The 21122-nt window shown below is 39.0% G+C and overlaps 1 long non-coding RNA gene across 5 annotated transcripts in view; it reads right to left on the reverse strand.

Moving 5' to 3' along the window:
- The window catches only part of LOC149126045 (uncharacterized), a 295022-nt gene that overhangs the window by 194957 nt on the left and 78943 nt on the right, over positions 1-21122 (reverse strand). The window contains exon 5 of one of the 5 annotated variants that reach the window (XR_016236058.1): positions 14299-14725. The exons of the other annotated variants lie outside the window; for them this stretch is intronic. This is a non-coding gene — a long non-coding RNA (uncharacterized LOC149126045). Of the gene's footprint in view, positions 1-14298; positions 14726-21122 lie in introns of those variants that run through there. 5 annotated transcript variants of the gene reach the window in all.

Genomic DNA, 21122 nt, shown 5'->3' on the forward strand with positions numbered 1-21122 from the left:
CAAGGGATGGGCTGAGAATCTCCATTTCACCTTCCCTCTAAAGTCGGTGTTTTTATGTCAGCTGTGTTTTCCAGGAGCTTATATTTTAAGCATGATTCCTCAGCATGGTGAAAACAGTTTGATTTCTTCCACCCCTGTGAGTCCATTCTGTTTTGTGGTAAGAGAAGCAGTTTTTTTTCTATTTAAAAATTGTAACAGACATATAAACATTGTACAATGTTTATGGGGTACATTGTGATCATGTGATGTTCTGATACATGTATACACTGTGCAACATGCAATCATGAAAAATATACCTAACTCTTCAAGAATTAACATTTCTTTGTGGTTAAAAACATCTCAAGTCCCGTCTCATAGATTTTTTCATAGCTATACACATTACATTTACATTATCTTTAGTTACTATTCTGTGTAATGGAACTCTAGAACTGCCTATCTGATCTGATGAGGCTGGAACTTAGTCCTGTTCATCAAACTGTTCCCATCCCTCATTGTCCCCTAGTCTCCCCAGACTCTGAAAACTGCCATTAGACTTCTAACTTCTGTGACATCACCATTTTTGAAGACTCCACTGAGGAGTAATATCGAGATGATATTTGTCTTTTGTGCTTGGCTTATTTCACTTCACATAATGACCTCCAGGTCACGTTTCATCCTTTTAATGGCTGAGTAGTATTCTATTGTGTATATGTAGTACTCCACTGTGTATATGTAGCAGTAGTAGTCCATCGTGTATATGTAGCACATTTCCTTTATCTACCCATCTGTCCATGGACATTTAGGTTGTTTCCATTTCTTGGTTATTGTGAATAAGCCTATAATAAACATTGGAGTGCAGATGTGTCTTTGACAGATGAGTTCATCTCCCTTGAATAAAATCCATTAGAGGCAGTGCTGGGTCTGATTCATCTAACTCACTGTAGTTTTGATTTACATTTTGCTGATGATTACAGTTTTTCCTGTAACTTTCAGCCATATGGATCATTTCCTCTCAGAAGACTCTGTTTAGATTTACTGCCAGTTTTTAACTGGGTTACCAGGTTCCTTATATATTCTGGGTATTAACCACTTATCAGATGCATGGCTTGCAAATACTTCCTCTCATTCTGTAGGCTGTCTCTTCACTCTGTTGATGATTACCTTTGCTGTGCAGAAGCTCCTTTAGTTTGAGGATATCCCATTTGTCTACTTTCGCTTTTTATTTCCTGTGCTTTAGGGGTCTGATTCAAAAACCCTTTCCCATTCCCAAATCCTGAAGCATTGCCTTTTATATTCTTCTAGTAATTTCAAGGTTTCTTGCTTTATATTTATGTTGTGAATTCATTTTGAGTGGATTTTTATACATGCTGAGAGATCAGGGTATGCACATGGATATTCAATTTTCCTACGACAATTTATTGAAAAGATTATATTTTTATGAATATACATTCTTAGCATCTTTGTCAAAGATCATTTGGCTATAGGTACAGGAGTTTACAGCTAGAAACTCTTTTCTGTTACATAAGTCTATCCAACTGTTTTTACAACAATACCACGCTGTTTAAAATACTGTAGCTTTGTAATGTATTTTAAAGTTAGGTAATGACATCTGACTCAGTCATCACAATCCTTGAAATATACCCAAAGGAGATGAAATCAACATATAAAAAACAAATCTGTACCCCCATGTTTATAGCAGCTATAAATTCACAATAGCTAAGACATGGAATCAACCAGATATCCATCAACTAATGACTAGATAAAGAAAATGTGGTATATATGATTGATAGAATACTACTCAGCCACAAAAAAGAATGAAATCTGTCTCTTGCAACAAAATGGATGCAGCTACATACGACTATGCTTATTTAGTGAAAGAAGTCTGACCCAAAGAGAGAAATATCACATTTTCTCTGATTTCTATTATGTAAATAGAGTACAAAAATCCCCTTAATGTATATAGCAAAATTGATATCTTGTGATTTGGTTATTGTTTGTAACCTTTGTCTATAATCCTGAGGAACATTAGTCTTTCTCTATTTTACTTGTACAACTCTTTTTTTTAAGAGTAGCATTAATTCAGTGATTATAAAGTAAATTGAAAGTATGTTATCACAAAAAATTAAAAGAAAAATAAGGAAGTAAGGCGGGGGAGAGAGAGGAAGGAAAGTATCATTATATTCTTATAGTTGTATCTATGAAATTCAATAAATCTGTTCTCTACATATTAATAAATAGAAAAATGTGAATTAAAAATGTCAGGTAGAAGAATGCTTCCTGTTTTGTTCTTTATGCTCAATATTACTTTGGCTAATTGGGGTCTTTGGTGTTTCCATACAAATTTAAGTAGTGTTTCTTCTAGTTCTGTAAAAAATATGTCCTTGGTATTTTAATAAGGATTGAATTGAATATGTACATTTGGATACTATACACATTTCAACAATATTGATTCTTCCAATCTGTGAGCACATAATGGCTTTCCATTTCTTAGTGTCCTCTTCAATTTATTTCATCAATGATTTATAGTCTTACACTTGATCTTAGCCAAAAGGCGGAGAAGCAATAATTTATGGTTTTCACTGTAGAGATCTTATACCTCTTTGGTTAAATAATTTATTCCGAGGTGTTTTTTTTTTTTTTTTTTTTGGTAGCTATTAGAAAATGGGATTGCTTCCTTGATTTCTTTTTCAGATGATTCACCATTGGCATGTAACAAAGCTACATGTTTTGAACATTTACTTTGTATCCTGAAACTTTGCTGAAATTATTTATTTCTTTATTAAAAAGATTTATAAATTTATTCATCTAAAATGCAGAGTAGGGGCTGGTGCAGTGGTGTAGCAAGTAAAGCCACCACTTGCAGTGCCAGCATCCCATATGAATACAGGTTCGAGTCCACTTCTGTTCCACTTCTGATTCAGCTCCCTGGTGTGGCCTGGAAAAGCAGTGGAGGATGGCCCAAGTCCTTGGGCCCCTGGAACCATGTGGGAAACCTGGAAGAAGCTCCTGGCTTAGGATCAGCCCAGCTCTGGCCCTTGAGGCCATCTGGGGAGTGAACCAGCAGATTGAAGACCTCTCTCTCTCTCTCTCTGCCTCTCTGTAACTCTGCCTTTCAAATAAATAAATAAATCTTTTTAAAAAATAAAATGCTGAGTTACAGAGAAAGATTCAGGGGGAGAGAGAGAGAGCGAGCAAGAGAGACAGATCTTCCATCCACTGGTTCATACTTCAAATGTCTGCAATGGCCCATCGTAGACCAAGCTAAAGGCAGGGGCCTAGAACTCCATCCGGATTTCCCATATGGGTGGCTGGGCCCCAAGTACTTGAATCATCTTCTGTTGCCTCCCAGGCATATTAGCAGGGAGCTGGATCAGAACAGGAGCAGCCAGGACTTGGACTGGCACGTATATGGGTTACCAACATTGCAGGCTCAACCCACTATGCCATGATACTGACCTTTCATTTATTGTTTCTAGCAGCTTTTTGGTAGAGTCTCTGGGGTTTTCTGTATAAAAGATCATGTCATCTGCAAACAATGACAGTCTGACTTCTTTCTTTCCAAGTTAGATGCCCCTCATTTATTTCTCTTGCCTAATTGCTCTACTTAGGACTCTCAGTACTATGGTGAAAGTGAACATCCTTGTCCTCCAAGGATCTTAGAAACCATTCTGTCTTCTCCCATTCAATATGGTGTTAACTGATGGCTTGTTACTTATGACCTTTATAATGTTATATTCCTTCCATACCTATTTTGGTCAGAGTTTTTAAATAGTGAAGGCATCTTTAATGTCATCAAATGTCTTTTCTGCATCTATTGAAATGCTCATATGATTTTTGTTAATTATTATGTTGATGTGGTATATCATATTTATTGATTTGCATATATTGAACCATTTTTGTACCCCTCGAATAAATCCTACTTATTAATGGTAATAATCTTCTTAATGTGCTGTTGAATATGATTTGCTAGTACTTCATTGAGGATTTTTATATCTGTGTTCATCAAGGACATGCCTATAGCTTTCTTTTTTTAACTATGTCATTGTCATTTAAAAAAAGGTTTACTTATTTTAAATGCAGAATGAGAGAGAGAAAAAGAGAGAAAGAGAGAGAGAATGACAGACAGGGGGAAGGAGAGAGACATCTTCTATCTGCTGGTTCTTTCCTCAAATTGCTGCAACAGCCTGCCTATGCTGGACCATGCTGAACCCAGGGGCCAGGACATACATCCAGGTTTCCGGCATTGCTGGCTGGTGCCCAAGTTCTTGGGCCATCATCTGTTGCCTCCCCAGGACATAAGCAGGAAACTGGATGGGAAGCAGAGCAGTTAGGACTTGAATTGGAGCTTCAATTTGGGATGCTGGCATTGCAAGCAGTGGTTTAACCTACTAGGCCACAATTCTGGGACCTTCCTTGTCTATATTTGGTATCAAGGCAATACTGATCTATCAAAGGTGAACCATGGAACCATTTTAATCTCTTTGTTCTATTTCAAACATTTTCTTTCAGAACCTATCCACAAAAAAGTAATTAATGTCACTACGTTCACCCATACAATAAAAGATTTTAGGAATATCCCTAGAGTGGTAAGAATCCTTGTGGAAAACACAGAGTAAAACGTATTAGTCAAGATGTGAAAGTATAGCCACAGAGAAAAAAATCAGTAGTAGCCAAGAGTTGGGGTAGTTTGAGTATGTGACAAGCAAGGGGACAATGAAGGAATTCTGAGTGGTGATGAAATCAGTCTGTATCCTGATTCTGGCGAAAGACAAAAAGATCTATTAGGGTGTTAAAATTCTTAGCACTATCTACCAAAAGTCAGTTTTACTGTCTATCTATCTTCAATGGTAAATGGAAACTTATTCTCATAAGTTCTATATCAAATAGCTTCTATTGATAGGCTTAAATGAGCTACAATTTAAAAACTAGATGAAAATTGAAACTACATTAGAGTTCTATGAGATTTGTGTTCACTTTCTGAAATAGCTTTGGGATATCATCCACAAATGAATCCATCAAGAAAATATCCTTTTGCATTTTTAAAAAATTCTATAAAATATTAACAGAGGCAACCTTATAATGTTTAATTTATAACTTAAGCTTCTCATGAATATACAGGTATAATTTTATTCATTAGTTTAGAGAGTGTGGTAAGTAAAAGTAGAGTTATTAGATTTGTTTTTATTTTTTACAATTTTTATTAATATAAAGATAACAGATTTCATATATTTCATAGAAAGAATTTTACTAAATAATACCTAGCCCCTAGTCTAAATATTTCTGAAATTCAGTGTTATGAGAGTTTGAATAAAGAGAAAAGAAATGATAAACATAGTCTCTGACCTGAGTTTTAAGCTTTCTTGTTGGGGAAAAAGAGAATGGGAACTGAGAGGATTTTCTCTTGAAGTATATGAAGCATGGAATAAAGAAAGAAGATAGAAAATTTAAAAGGCATGGTAAAAGTGCAGAACCAAATCAACCACAAAACAATTTACAGGGCAAAAGCATCTCACAGCAGGGGTGGCAAGAAATTTTACAGAAACATACTTTTTAATTAAAAAGACATACTAAAGAACGAAAGTCAAAATGCAATCACATAACACCATTTATTATTTGTTTCTCCAAAAAAAAAAAAAGAAATTAAGATGAACAATGATTTAAAACCACTATCTACTATCTCCTTAGCTAATAGCTCTACATAGTAGTCATTCTTTGCTAACTAACAGTTTATTATCTATTATTTACTTCACAACCTAACAAGTGCTAATACGACTGCCTCACTGCTAAAATTACTTTCACTACCACCTTACTAACTGCTATCGCCGTGGCTAGCTCCAATGAAGAACAGAAAGTGTTTATACTCCACAGTGTCCAAGTACTCACAGTCTAAAGAGGATGGCAAAGTTCCCACAACAGCTAAAAGGCAAAAAGCAGTACAGTGGAGGTGATAGTGAGTGTATGTACTACAGCAGGATTGGATGATTGAAAGAGTTTTTTTCTCACTGGGGGAAAGCAAACTTTCGGGAAGTATGTATTTTAAGTTGGACATGGAAGAAGAATTATTTGACAGGTAGAGTTATAGACAGTGAGAAAGAGAGACAGAGAGAAAGGTCTTCCTTCCGTTGGTTCACTCCCCAAATGGCTGCCATGGCCGGTGCTGTGCCGATCCGAAGCCAGGAGCCAGGTGCTTCTTCCTGGTCTCCCATGTGGGTGCAGGGCCCAAGCACTTGGGTCATCCTCCGCTGCCCTCCCAGGCCACAGCAGAGAGCTGGACTGGAAGAGGAGCAACCGGGTCTAGAACCTGGGGCCCATATGGGATGTCAGCGCCGCAGGCGGAGGATTAACCAAGTGAGCCATGGCCCCACAACAAGCTTTTAAGAATTGTTAAAATTGGGTCGGCACAGTGGCTCACTTGGCTAATCCTCTGCCTGAGGCGCAGGCACCTCGGGTTTTAGTCCCGGCTGAGGCGCCGGATTCTTTCCCGGTTGCTCCTCTCCCAGGCCAGCTCTTTGCTGTGGCCCAGGAAGGCAGTGGAGGATGGCCCAAGTGCTGGGGCCTTGCACCCCATGGGAGACCAGGAGAAGCACCTGGCTCCTGGCTTCGGATCAGTGCAGAGCGGGCTGTAGCAGCCATTTGGGGGGTGAACCAATGGAAGGAAGACCTTTCTGTCTCTCTCTCTCACTAACTCTGCCTGTCCAAAAAGAAAAAAAATTGTCGAAATCACTCTTAATCTTACCTCCTGTCATTCTCTGTTGAACCTACTCTGCTCATGATTTTTGTCTCTGTCAGTCTGCTAATAGTTCCCTTGTTAAAACTGATGATCTCTGTATTGCCAACCCAATGGTCAGTATTTTCAACTACGCAGTTTGCCAAGAGTATTTGCTTCTGTGATCCTTCTAGAAACATTCTATTACTTGTGCCCCCTCACGATGCTGACTGCCCCTATTCCATCTTTACTGGAAACTCAATTTTTCATCCTCTTTGTGGAGTGCCCATTGCTCTGTCCTCATATCTTGTCATTTACTCTCTCATTTCTATATTAATTTTATATAACAATATGATTTTAAATTCTAATCACTGATAATTACAATTATCCATTCCAGTGTCTGGCCTATTCTACAAACTCCATTATTGTACAGTAGCCTTGCAACTCTATCCTACTCGAGGTGGCCCCCTCCCTTTACCACAATGAATCATCTCCACTGAACCTATCAGTGTCTAACATACAATGGTTTATTTTCTGTCCCTTTTCCCATCACTCCCTCATTCTGCTTGCACACAGCACCACAACTAGAATGGGTGAAGCACAAGGACAAAGAGTCCTTTGGTTTCACTCACTGCAGTAGCCCAATACTCAATTAACTAATTGATTAATTACATAACATTGATGCTGAAGAAGGTTCACAGACTATTAGGATTGCAAATTAAATGGCTACAGATACATTTTAAAAACCTTAAAATACAAAAATATAATTATGATTGACAGTTCATAGCCAATTAAAATGGAAAGTTATCAAAATATAAACTTAGAGATTTAATATACTATTTGGACTTATGATTCCTGTTGAAAAATTAGAAACTACTCATTTAGTTGACATGTAATAGGATATGAGGAATTGTTATAAATGCTGTAATGGGTAATTTTGTGAATTAAGTTGACTGCCTTACTGGATAACCAAATATATTACTAAACACAATTTCTGGGTGTGCCTGTAAGGCTGTTTCTGGAAGACATTACTATTTTAACCAGCAGGCTCTAGTACATTGTTCTTCCCAGTATGGATGGGAACTATCCAATCTGTTAAGGTCCTAAACAGAACAAAAATGCAGAGGATGAGAGAGTTATCTTTCTGCTTCAGTGTTCTTTTTAAACATTAAATTTGTTATACTTACTTGAAACCCAGAAGAGGGGAGGAGAAAAAGAGAAAGACAGAGACAGAGAGATAGAGACAGAGAGAGACAGACTTCCTCTACATCTAGTGATTCACTCTCAATTGACTGCAACAGCTACTTCTGGGCCAGGCCAAATACAGAAGCGCAGAACTCAATCCAGGTCTGTCACATAGGAGTTAGGGACCCAACTACCTGAGCCATCATCTGCTGCCTCCCAGGGTGCATTAGTAGGAAGCTGAAAATGAGTGTGGAGCCAGACCCAAACCCAAGGACTTCCACAGGAGATGTGAGCATCCCAAAGTAACATCTTAACCACTGCACTAAATGTCCGTCTACCTCTTTACATCACTTGCTTTAATCCTAAATCCATCCCTCAGAATTTATAATCCCTGTCAGATTGAAATAATCATAATGTAATCAACAATCGATTCAATATCCATTTATACATAGTCACCAAAGTAGGATCAAAATGTATGAAAAGGTGAGTAAAATACAGTCCTTGTTTTCACAGGACTAATGTAATTGCTTTAAGTGGGGCACATACACAGAAATCAACTTACACAGGGTAAAATGTATTTATCAAAAGAACATTACAAACCAAGTGATACATTACAATAGAGACAGAGTTCAATGTGATGAAATTTTCACTAACACCTAGTGGCCAAGGGGTAGAAACTTCCTTTATTCACTACCATATTTCAACAGTCTCTGCAGTACCTGATTCATTATAAAAGTTTAACACATATTTTTAAAGGCATGTTTGAATGAATAACTCATATATCCTTCCTTATTCAATTTAGTTCCTGATTTTTCAGCATTAACTACCTGCATGTGGTTTTATATGTTTAATGAGAAGGCACAAAGTAAGTATGATAGCAAGCATAATAAATTAAATATAATAGCTGGTTGAGAGATCAGGGATTTCATGGAAGAAGTGATATTTGAAATACATCTGAAAGAATTGCTGAAGTTTTAGCAGGCAGAGAAATGAAAGGACGTTCCAGGCCGTGAGTCAGTACCACCATTTGTCTCACATGCCATGGAGCTTGGTAGCTGCTGGGATGCTGAGCAGGTGGATGTGGAGTTTCTTTTGATATTTACTTGGCTTACAAAAATAACTGGAAATGGACCTATGCTATAAAAAATTAATAACTAAGCAAAAGTGGAATTCTGGCTTGGCTTTGTTTATTGGGTGGCATTTGGCAGTTTATTCAGCTCTCAGTCTCATGTAAGCAGACAGCTTTGTCAAATTCATGTCTTTCCCCCAATATTAATCAGAAAGTATGCTGAGTTAGAAATCAGGAGCCTAAAATTCTCTTCAATTAGTTCTGTTGGTGTTTCATTGGACAAGTCATACACTCAGAACGTTTCACACTGAAAACATGATGAAAAATTTCATGCTTTCTTCCTAACATTGGAATGATCAAATGAGTGAGCATTCTACAGGAATTATTTGCAAACCATTAAGTGCTCTGCTAAAGAAAGATGGTTTAATTCTGCCCCTCTCTGCTGCCCCTAGCCTGCTCCAGTAACACGATGATGACCAGTGTGGAAGCCTATGAAGATATGGTGGTAAAAACAGTATTACAGGGCCTGGCGCCGAGGCTCACTTGGTTAATCCTCCTCCTGCAGCGCTGGCATCCCATATGGGCACCGGGTTCTAGTCCTGATTGCTCCTCTTCCAGTCTAGCTCTCTGCTGAGGCATGGAAAGGCAGTGGAAGATGGCCCAAGTGCCTGGGTCCCTGTACCCGCATGGGAGACCAGGAGGAAGCACCTGGCTCCTGGCTTCAGATCGATGCAGTGCCAACCGTGGCTGTCCTTTGGGAGGTGAGCCAGCGGAAGGAAGACCTTTCTCTCTGTCTTTCTCTCTCTCTCACTGTCTACCTCTGTCAAATAAATAAAAAATTTAAAAAACAGGATTATATTGCTCCCCACTTTTGGTTATTAGCATGTCCCATGACTGCCGATACAGAAAAATGTTTCTGGCTTATCTGGAAATCCAAAGTGATATTGTTCCTCTGTGTTCCTCAGCAGTTGCAAGAGGGCTACTCTCTATTTTCTGAGAAATCCTTTGACTAGGGTAACAAGATTCAAAGCCATGGAAACAGTTGTTTTCTGCCTCAAGCAGAAATGAATTATCATGAAGAGAATCTGACATCAAAAAATAGAGCAGGCTCTACCTGAAGAAAAAGCTGGACTACAAACACAATACCCTCACAGTTGGTTAAGCAATGAAACAGCATTTACAAGAGTGGGCAATTTGAAGAGGACCTAGAAATTCAACAGGCCAAAATTTCAAGTTACACAATGCCCCATTCAAGATGAGAAAGGACACAGCTGATCATGTGTTGAGAAACTGTTAGTGTGGTTAACTTGAGACACGACTTGGGCGTCCTCCACAGTAAATGCATTGCAGTGACACATGAAGCAGCTTTTCTGTGCCTATGAGTTAAAGTAGGTAATAAGAGCGGGTGGACATTTGATGCAGCAGTTAGGATACCACTTGGAATACCCATATCTCATATAGGAATACCTGGGTTTAACTCCTAGTTCCGTTTTCTAGTCCAGCTTCCTGCTAATGCATACCTTGGGAGGCAGCAGGTTATGGATCAAGTGTTTGGATCCCTGCCATCCATGCTGGAAATTCAGAATGAGTTCCCATTTCCTGACTGTTGGAGGTAATTGAGCAATGAACCACTGAATGGAAGAGTTATTTCTCTCTCTTCCTCTTCCTTTCTCTCTCTCTGCCTTTCAAATAAGTAAAAATAAACAAACAAATATGCAGGAAAAAGGGGAAAATGCTGACTTTTCACTATTATAAACAGTTAAGAAATAAAATATTTTAGATCATTTCCCAAAATATTGACATATTACCTATGATTCAATTTTTGGAACCCTCTACACTGCTTGAATAACTGGCATCACAAAGATTTGAGGTGGGAGGTCGAGAAAAAGAAAGTGCAAATAAAAGAACTGGAGGTGGACAGGTAGCTGTGGATGAATCATCGACTTTCTTAAAAAGAACTGTCTTGAAGATAAATACTTCAAGACATTGGGGTGGGTGATGACTTTTTGGATAAGAACCCCAAAATGCAGGCAGCAAAGCAAAGCTACACAAATGGGATTATATCAAACTCAGAAGCTTCTGTAAAACAAAGGAAACAATAAATGGGGAGCAGAGCTGTGATGCAGCGGGTTAAGCTGCCATTTGCTGTGCCAGTATCCCATACGGGCATTGGTTCAAGTCACGGTTGCCCCACTTTCAATCCAGGATGGCTCAAGTACTTGGGTCCCTGCACTCATGTGGGAGAGTTGGAAGAAGCACCTGGCTCCTGGCTTTGGCCTGGCCCAGCCCCAGCCATTGTGGCCATCTGGGGAGTGAACCAGTGGATGGTTCACTCTCTCTCTGTCTCTCCTTCTCTCTGTCTCTGTAACTCTGCCTTCCAAAAGAATGAATAAAATTCTTTTATAAAAACATTTAATGATTTTTTAAAAGGCTGAAGTGGAAACTGAGTTTTATACTGCTCTCCTATTTCTGATGTCCTCTCTGTGAATCTTCACACCCTTATTAGATGTGCTGACATGAGAGTAACTGAGAGCAGTATCTAGTTCTTTCAGACCCCACCCTCAACAATCATAAATATGGTAAAATTGATTTTGTTTGTTTAGTAATTATCTCCTTCACTCCCAAACCCACTATGAAATCTTTTTTATCACCCTTGATGCATTTTGGACATGTCTATTTCTTTAAACCACCCCCTACCTTAACCTTGTATTATATGGTTACTTACACAGTACATAATCCCCTCTGCAATGCCACATATTTTATTTCCACCTCAAATCTTCTCTAGATGCCAAAATTTATCTCTACTGGTTTCCAACCCTTCAGAACCTTTTTCCTTTTCTCATGTGATGACAGCTGATAATGAATGGATTAACCTGTCTCTCATCCCAAGAAACATACTTGCATTTTGATAAGGTTTCTGAAAATGTAACTTAACACAGTGGCTGCTATCATCTAATGTATATGTTTCCCCAAATTGCACATGTTGAAAATTAATCACCAAGACAACAGTTTTAACAGGTGGGACATTTAGGAGGTGGTTACATCCTAAGGATTCAACCTTTATGAATGGAATCAGGTGTGCTTAAAAATGCTGGAAGGAGCATGGCCCACTGGATTTCAGCTCCAGCAGCAGGCAGAGACATTGACCAAATGCTCCTATAACTGTATGCAGTCAAATGCTTGTACGAAATACTTTAATATCTCTTCACCTGAATCTGTATCTCTTTATCTCTATGTCATCTGTGCCTACTTCCATATGTTTATTCATCTACATCTACAATCAATTTATACCTATTAATTCCGCTATGATTGAAGGCTGACTGGTGAAGAATGTGATACTAAGCATAGTTCCTCTGGAACCAAATCTTTAGGATAAGTTCTCTGAGGTGGTTTTAAGTATCTATACTGGATTATCGTAATTACATTTAAAACTATTAATAACCTCTTTTCCAAGAGTCAGGGAGAAACCTACAGTATGTAATAGAAAAGAAAATGATGCTCTATACATAATAACGGGTCTATAGAAGTAAGAATTCTGGGAATACTGATAATTACTGACGAATTTTTAGTGAAAATAAGAAGTATAATGGGATTGGTTGCTTGTTCGTACTTTAGAATTGTGGAAAAGAAAATAATGAACTCAGGACCATAAATTCTTTTTTTTAACTTTCATTTAATGAATATATATTTCCAAAGTACAGCTTATGGATTACAATAGTTCCCCCCATAACTTCCCTCCCACCCACAACCCTCCCCTCTGCCGCTCCCTCCCCCCTTCTATTCACATCAAGATTCATTTTCAATTATCTTTATATACAGAAGATCAATTTAGCATATACTAAGTAAAGATTTCAACACCTTGCACCCACACAGAAACACAAAGTGTAAAATACTGTTTCAGTACTAGTTACAGCATTAATTCACATAGTATAACACATTAAGGACAGAGATCCTACATGAGGAGTAAGTGCACAGTGACTCCTGTTGTTGACTTAACAAATTGACACTCTTGTTTATGGCATCAGTAATCACCCTAGGCTCTTGTCATGAGTTGCCAGGGCTATGGAAGCCTTTTGAGTTCGCTGACTCTGATGTTATTTAGACAAGGTCATAGTCAAAAGTGGAAGTTCTCTCTTCCCTTCAGAGAAAGGTACCTCCTTCTTTGATGACCCGTTCTTTCCACTGGGATCTCACTCACAGAGATCTTTCATATCGGTTATTTATTTATTTTTTATTTTTATTTTTATTTTTTGCCGGAGTGTCTTGGCTTTCCATGTTTAAAATACTCTCATGGGCTCTTCAGCCGGATCCGCATGCCTTAAGGGCTGATTCTGAGGCCAGAGTGCTGTTTAGGACCTCTGCCATTCTATGAGTCTGCTGTGTATCCCGCTTCCCATGATGGATCATTCTCTCCCTTTTTTATTCTACCAGTTAGTATTAGCAGACACTAGTCTTGTTTATGTGATCCCTTTGACTCTTAGTCCTATCATTATGATCAATTGTAAACAGCAATTGATCACCGGGACTAGTGAGATGGCATTGGTACATGCCACCTTGATGGGATTGAATTGGAATCCCCTGGCACATTTCTAACTCTACCATTTGGGGCAAGTCAGCTTGAGCATGTCTCAAATTGCACATCTCTTCCCCCTCTTATTCCCACTCTTATATTTAACAGGGATCACTTTTCAGTTAAATTTAAACACTTAAGAATAATTGTGTATTAATTACAGAGTTCAACCAACAGTATTAAGTAGAACAAAAAAAATACTAAAAGGGATAAAGTATTAAGTTGTTCATCAACAGTCAGGTCAAGGGCTGATCAAGCCACTGTTTCTCATAGTGTCCCTTTCACTTCAACAGGTTTCCTTTCTGGTGCTCAGTCAGTTGTCACTGAGCAGGGAGAACATATGATATTTGTCCCTTTGGGACTGGCTTATTTCACTCAGCATGTTTTCCACATTCCTCCATTTTGTTGCAAATGACCGGATTTCATTGTTTATTACTTCTGAATGGTACTCTATTGAGCACATGTTCCTTAATTTCTTTATCCAGTCTACCGTTGATGGGCAATTAGGTTGATTCCAGGTCTTAGCTATTGTGAATTGAGCTGCAACAAACATTAAGGTGCTGACAGCTTTTGTTTGCCAATTTAATTTCCTTTGGGTAAATTCCAAGGAGTGGGATGGCTGGGTCGAACGGTAGGGTTATATTCAGGTTTCTGAGGAATCTCCAGACTGACTTCCATAGTGGCTTTACCAGTTTGCATTCCCACCAACAGTGGGTTAGTGTCCCTTTTTCCCCACATCCTCACCAGCATCTGTTGTTGGTAGATTTCTGTATGTGAGCCATTCTAACCGGGGTGAGGTGAAACCTCATTGTGGTTTTGATTTGCATTTCCCTGATTGCTAGTGATCCTGAACATTTTTTCATGTGCCTGTTGGCCATTTGGATTTCCTCTTTTGAAAAATGTCTAATGGCCGGCGCTGGGGCTCAATAGGCTAATCCTCTGCCTGCAGCGCCGGCACACCGGGTTCTAGTCCTGGTCAGAGCGCCGGATTCTGTCCCGGTTGCTCCTCTTCCAGTCCAGCTCTCTGCTGTGGCCCAGGAGTGCAGTGGAGGATGGCCCAAGTGCATGGTCACCTGCATGGGAGACCAGAAGAAGCACCTGGCTCCTGGCTTCAGATCAGCGCTGTGCACCAGCCACAGTGGCCATTGGGAGGTGAACCACCAGAAAAGGAAGACATTTCTCTCTGTCTCTCTCTCTCTCTCACTGTCCACTCTGCCTGTAAAAAAAAAAATAAAGTGTCTATTGAGGTCCTTGGCCCATCTCTTAAGTGGATTGTTTGTTTTGTTGTTGTGGAGTTTCTTGATCTCTTTGTAGATTCTGGTTATTAATCCTCTATCTGTTGCATAGTTTGCAAATATTTTTCCCATTCTGTTGGTTACCTCTTCACTTTCCTGACTGTTTCTTTTGTAGTACAGAAACTTCTCAATTTGATGCAATCCCAATTGTTAATTTTGGTTTCAACTTCTCAGGACCTTAAATTCTAAGCTTAAGGTCTTCATAAGAGGCCTGAAAACTCCACAACTGTCCAAAAGAAAGTCCTCACTTCTTCTAGCTAAAAGGCAGGTATTTTGAAACCCAAATACAACATGAGATGTTGTTGGTAGCTGAATTACAAATGCAAATTGTATTTCTAAATTTTATGGATTCATATGGCATTTGTACAGATAAAGCATTGGTATGGTATGGGTACAAGACAACTTGAAAAACGGGAGGGAACATATGGGCAGATTCTAATGAAGCTAAGGTTGTTGAACCTCCTAATTCTGCCAAGCCTTTTTTGTTGAAGCATTCTTTTAGCCTCTGTGAAAATAATTTATCCTCCCCTTGCCTGAAAGACCTAAAATGGTTTTCCCTGAAGTACTTCTTTTGCAAGGCCTTAGTGATATTCCTCAGGACTTACCCTCTTTCTTTCTGTTTCTAGATCTATAAAGAAACTCAACACCAGTAAACCCCAGAAGATGAAACACAAACTGTGATGACAGCTGATATACACAAAACAGTTTCTTTTTCAAAAACCTGATAAATATGTTTCTATCAATTGCTTTTTCATGAAGTGATTCTATAATGATAAGAAATTTGGGTGTGGGGGCAGCATCATGGCATAGCCAGTTAAGTTGCCACCTGAGATTCTGGCTTCACATATGGGTGCTGCTTTGAGCCCTAACTGTTCCACTTCCCAATCAGCTCCCTGCTAATACAATCTGGGAAAGCAGCGGCCCCTGCACCCACCTGGGAAACCCAGATGAAGCTCCTGGCTTTAGCCTGGTCCAACCCTGGCCACTGCAGCCATTCAGGAGTGAACCAAAGGAAGACCTTTCTCTCTCCCCTTTACTCTCCATTTCTCTCCCTTTCTCTCTCTCTCTGTAACTATTTCTTTCAAATAAATAAATAAGTCTTTAAAAATATTTGCACATGCTTCCTTCTTTACATTTTTAACTTCACTCTTTCTTTGGGTTCTCCACCCCCCCCCATACAAAAAATCTATTTACAAAGGAGCATTAATAAATAATGATGAGTTTATTGACTTTTTTTTGAAGTTTAATTGACAGGTAGAGTTATAGGCAGTGAGAGAGAGAGACAGAGAGAAAGGTCTTCCTTCTGTTGGTTCACCCCCCAAATGGCCACCATGGGCAGAGTGACTACGATCCGAAGCCAGGAGCCAGGTACTTCTTCCTGGTCTCCGATGTGGGTGCAAGGACCCCAGCACTTGGGCCATCCTCCACTGCCTTCCGGGGCCACAGCAGAGAGCTGGACTGGAAGAGGAGCAACCAGGACTAGAACCCGGTGCCCATATGGGATTCTGGCCCTGCATGCGGAGGATTAACCAAGTGAGCTACAGCGCCGGCCCGAGTTTATTGACATTTACATAGGTCATAATAACCAGATGCATTCCTACCCTTCTCTCTGGCTCTATAATTGTTACTTGCATCCTATGCGATCCAAATACATCACATTCACAAGCTCTAAAACCACAACTAGTCCCTCTCTTGTTTTATTTATATATATATGTATATTTATATATATATGCATATATATATATATATAGTAATTCAGCTCCATAATATATTCTTGGTCCAAACAGTGTGACTTCTCCCCTACTTAATGTAAATTCAGATTGTCAAAGACCATTTGAGGAAGATAGATATGTTGGTTACGCTCAGAAAATGAAAAATTCTCCAGTAACTAGGCCCCATCTTGGTTAGGAGGTAATTGGAGATTTGAGATATAATTGCACATTTTTCATTTCAAATATTTCAATTTAAAGTAAGTTAATTTTATACTCAGAAGAGAGAGACAAAACTGCATTTTTCCCTGGCAATCTAGAGACTCATAAGTAACAACATGAAATTAATGGTCTGGGTCTATTTTTTGACTGCCTGTTTTAAGCAAGTTCAGTCATGTTTCAGCACCTCATGTGGGCAGCCACTCTAACAACTGCTGGGCTGAACCATTATCTAATCCAGGTCTGATCCAAGAATAAGACAAGAAATAATGCTAAACTTTCCTGGAAACTACTGAATTTTAATGTCCTTTTTACCTCATTAAATGATTTGTATGTAGATAATGCTTCCTATGCACACTCATTTGCACACACAAAATGATTTAATTTCAATATAAATTACACAAAAATTTTAGCTGAGATTGGGATTAGTAATTACAGTAGACTTGGGACACATAATTTAGAAAAGCAAAAATGCGTAACTTCATCTAGTAAACTAGATCACTTTGGACATAAACTTGCTTCTGGAACATTTCCCAATTTGTTTCTCTATGTGGCATCATCACTGTGGCATCTGCTGAGATGCCCTCAGCCACTTCTGCATGACTGGTATCTTCCCTCCATCAGCTTTCATATCAAAGGTGCCAGTCAGTCCAGCCACTGACACGTATGCCTTGCATCCTCCACACTCTACTTGGGCCATGCCTTCAGGTCTTCCAGCTCCCACTCTTACATACCCCATACTTTCTTAATGGCAAATGAAAAGGTTGAATTATTCTCAATCATTCTAGAGCCTCAAAACTTTCAGTGAAGTCATCTGAAGTCCGAACCCTGAAGTAATTCTATTGTATTCTACTGTTCCTTTATCAGGGAGATAAGGGCAATCTCTCCAAGGTTGCCACTCCTCAAATGGGAGGCAGGTTATTATACCCTCTCCACTTGAGCCCCTCAGGTTAGCTGTTTACACTGGCACATCCAATCCCACTCTCTCCTTGAAGAACTGGTCCCAAGAGAGGGATGGTGCAATTCTACACAGCATCTAAGCCTCTAAAATATCTAAAAATCCCTTTTCCTTCACCTATTATTTATTAGTGGATTTTAACAGCAATTACGGAACACTGGTTAGTTCTTTGGTTTTATTGTATTCTCCACCCACAGCTTAGCTGTACAACCACCCACAACTTAGCTTTCCCATGAAATTGAAGGAGGGGGACAAGAGCAAAAATAATATTTCAAAGCAAAGAACACATCAATTTATATCTCTACACACAAATACTGGCTTCTAGCAATGGATTTTTCTATTATTAATCTTACATACTGTGAATCACTGAACCTTTCTGTGGTGTAGCTTCCTCATCTGCAAACTGATAAAATAAGTTAAAGTATAGAAATTGACATTTTCTCATAAGCTTTCCTTGTTTGCCTCTGGCTACTATTTGCAACTGCATTGGTTCCTTGGTGCAAATTTGTACAGGATCGTGCGGCTTGGCAACTCCCCTAGCAGTGGAATCATCTCTTCACCTCGGCATTGCTTTTGTTGACATCATTAAGTGACATTCTTTCCATCACACCCGAGCTCTCAGGATCTCATCACCTGTATAGTTTCTCCCTAATTTGACGTGGCAAGTCTGACAGTTTCTCTCTGGCTTTCATTCCTCACATAATTTGAACCCATTTCAACCCCACTTTTTTCAGCAACATGCATTATTTTGATGCTCTGTCAAACCACCCAGCTGAATTCTTCACCTACAGTGATCTCAGTCATTCTCACTCTGGTTTCCTGTAACATTTTATACCATTGATTCTCAAATGTCTCTGAGATCCTTGAAGGTGCCTGAAACCATTTTAGGGGGTCAACAAGATAGAATGGAGTTTATGATAATACTCAGTTATCATTTGCCTCTTTATTCTCATTTAGTGTCAGTAATGCACAGAAGAGCTTTCCAGAATGGATACAGAAGCAAACAAATGAATCCACCAACTACTCTTTTCACTATTTTGTTTAGTTTCCACATATGGCTATTTATAATAAAAATGTGAACATGTAATAGGATTATAATTATTTCTAAGTAAGTGAATATATAATTTTTAAAGTTATAAAGGACTATGGAAAAATCTATAGATATAATACACAAAAACAGCTGTGAGCCTCAGTAGTTGTTAAGATTGTAAAGGTCTTCTGAGAAAAAAGGGTTGAAGTATTAGAAAAGGGTCCAAAATAATAGTTAAGCTGTGAACATTTTGGGAGGTGATGTGCCCAGTGCTTCTAAGTCCCTTACTTGCTGCATAGCAGTTGAACACAGGTGTGGAAAACTCAAGATACAGACATGTGAGGAAGAAGTGGAGTGGACAGGAGGGCAGTGGAGCCTTATTCATTCTGATTTAGGCAGTGGGCATAGTTAGAATGTCCCAGGGAATGTATGGAGCAGGAGGAGATTTAGGACCAACTCCAAGGAACAGCTACTTGGACAGCGCCGTGGCTCACTAGGCTAATCCTCCGCCTGTGGCGCCAGCATAGCAGGTTCTAGTCCCGGTTGGGGTGCCAGATTCTGTCCCGGTTGCCCCTCTTCCAGGCCAGCTCTCTGCTGTGGCCCGGGAGTGCAGTGGAGGATGGCCCAAGTGCTTGGGCCCTGCACCCCATGGGAGACCAGGAGGAAGCACCTGGCTCCTGCCTTCGGATCGGCGCGCCAGCCGTAACAGCCATTTGAGGGGTGAACCAACAGAAGGAAGACCTTTCTCTCTGTCTCTCTCTCACTGTCTAACTCTGCCTGTTAAAAAAAAAAAGTTTTCAAAGAAGGCTGAAGTGAAATGCTCTAAGGCAGAGGAAGGAAGTGACGAGACTGCAGTGCCACAGAAAAGAAGAGGAGAGTGCTTCCATAGAAGCAGAGTGGTCAAGCAGTATTGGCTGCAGCTAAGCAATCAAGTAAGGGTGTTCATTTTGCAGCTGAGAGAGCCATGGGGACCTCACTTAGAGATTCAGTGACCTTGTGGGTGAGGACTTGGCACATTTCAATAGTTTCATACAAAGTAGAAGACGGAAAATTTAAGAATCAAACCTCTGAAAGTATTCACTTAAGAGAAGTAATGTGACAAATGGGTGCAGACACAGGATGGGTGAGGGTTTCATAAAAGACAGAGTATTAAAATCTAGTTCATAAAATAGATTAATAGTCTTTTTATGTCATCTCCATGTGTCTGTCTTATCTAATTACAAAGTTAAGTGGTCCATTTAACACTCTCTATTCTCAGAATCTGTCAAATGCCTGATATGTCAGGTAATGTCATACATATTTATTTTTAATTACTTAGTTACACATTTTAGTATTTCTTAACATAAAACAAGATTTATAGTTTCTCATAAATAATGGAAATAAAGAGCTAGTTTCATCTCTTTGAAAGAAGTCTTAAAATACTTGTGTTAATAAGGCCATGGCAGCTAAATGATATTACAAAAATCATTTGGAAAAATACAGATCAGTATCAGAAAAATACACATTCTGTGCTTCCCACTGAAAGAGTACAGTATGTGTACCAACCATATCTATTCCATTCTAAGTCAATGGTAGCAGTGGAGCAGAGGGAGTTACCAAACTATGGAAAATGAGTCAATTTTTGAGTAATGTAAAAATAGCTTCAATTCTTCTATGTATATCTAGTAAATGGAACTTTGAAGTCCTAAATATACATATATTGTAGTTATTAACTATTCTTTTAGAGTTCTTTGAAGCACTAGTGAAGTGAAATCATTACAGAAAATCGTATGTTCAGAGGAAAAATAAAATGAGCCTAATTAAAAAGGATGGTGATTAAAATTTATATGTCCTATTCATAATCCTTCAATTATTTTCAAGAGATTACCCTAACATCTGTGAATTAAAAATTCCATTATCAACACAAGACACATAGGAGCCTCCATAGGCTCAAAAGTAAAATAAAATTATGCACAACTGTGAAATAGCTAATCATCATTTGTTTTATTCATTATGAGATGGATCACTGGTGAAGTGAATATTCTCTACCATAATTTTTCATTAAAAAATGTTTTTCTTCTAACTAGCAGCTTGTTTTAAATAGAGCATAGGCGATGAGAGTCTCTGGAAACATGTTAGGGGATGGTATCCAGCTCTAATTACTGATGGCAGTCACTCAGGACCAATAAAATATTAACTCTTCCAGTGTGCAGATAGAAAAGAGCATAGAGATCAAATTTCAATCCTACTTGTAAAGGATACCTATCATGTTCACCATTGCCACTTATCTTGAAATGGTCTTTCTGTTTTGGGGGCAATGTAATATAATGAAATGAAATGTAATCATTGTCTCCCCAGTGTGGAAATCAGAAGTAAATTCTCAGCCTCCCTGGCAGACAGCATCAAGGCATATGACCTGAGTG

This window comes from Oryctolagus cuniculus, chromosome 6 (assembly GCF_051225735.1).
Source record: "Oryctolagus cuniculus isolate XC-2025 breed Fujian yellow rabbit chromosome 6, ASM5122573v1, whole genome shotgun sequence".
NCBI lineage: Eukaryota > Metazoa > Chordata > Mammalia > Lagomorpha > Leporidae > Oryctolagus > Oryctolagus cuniculus.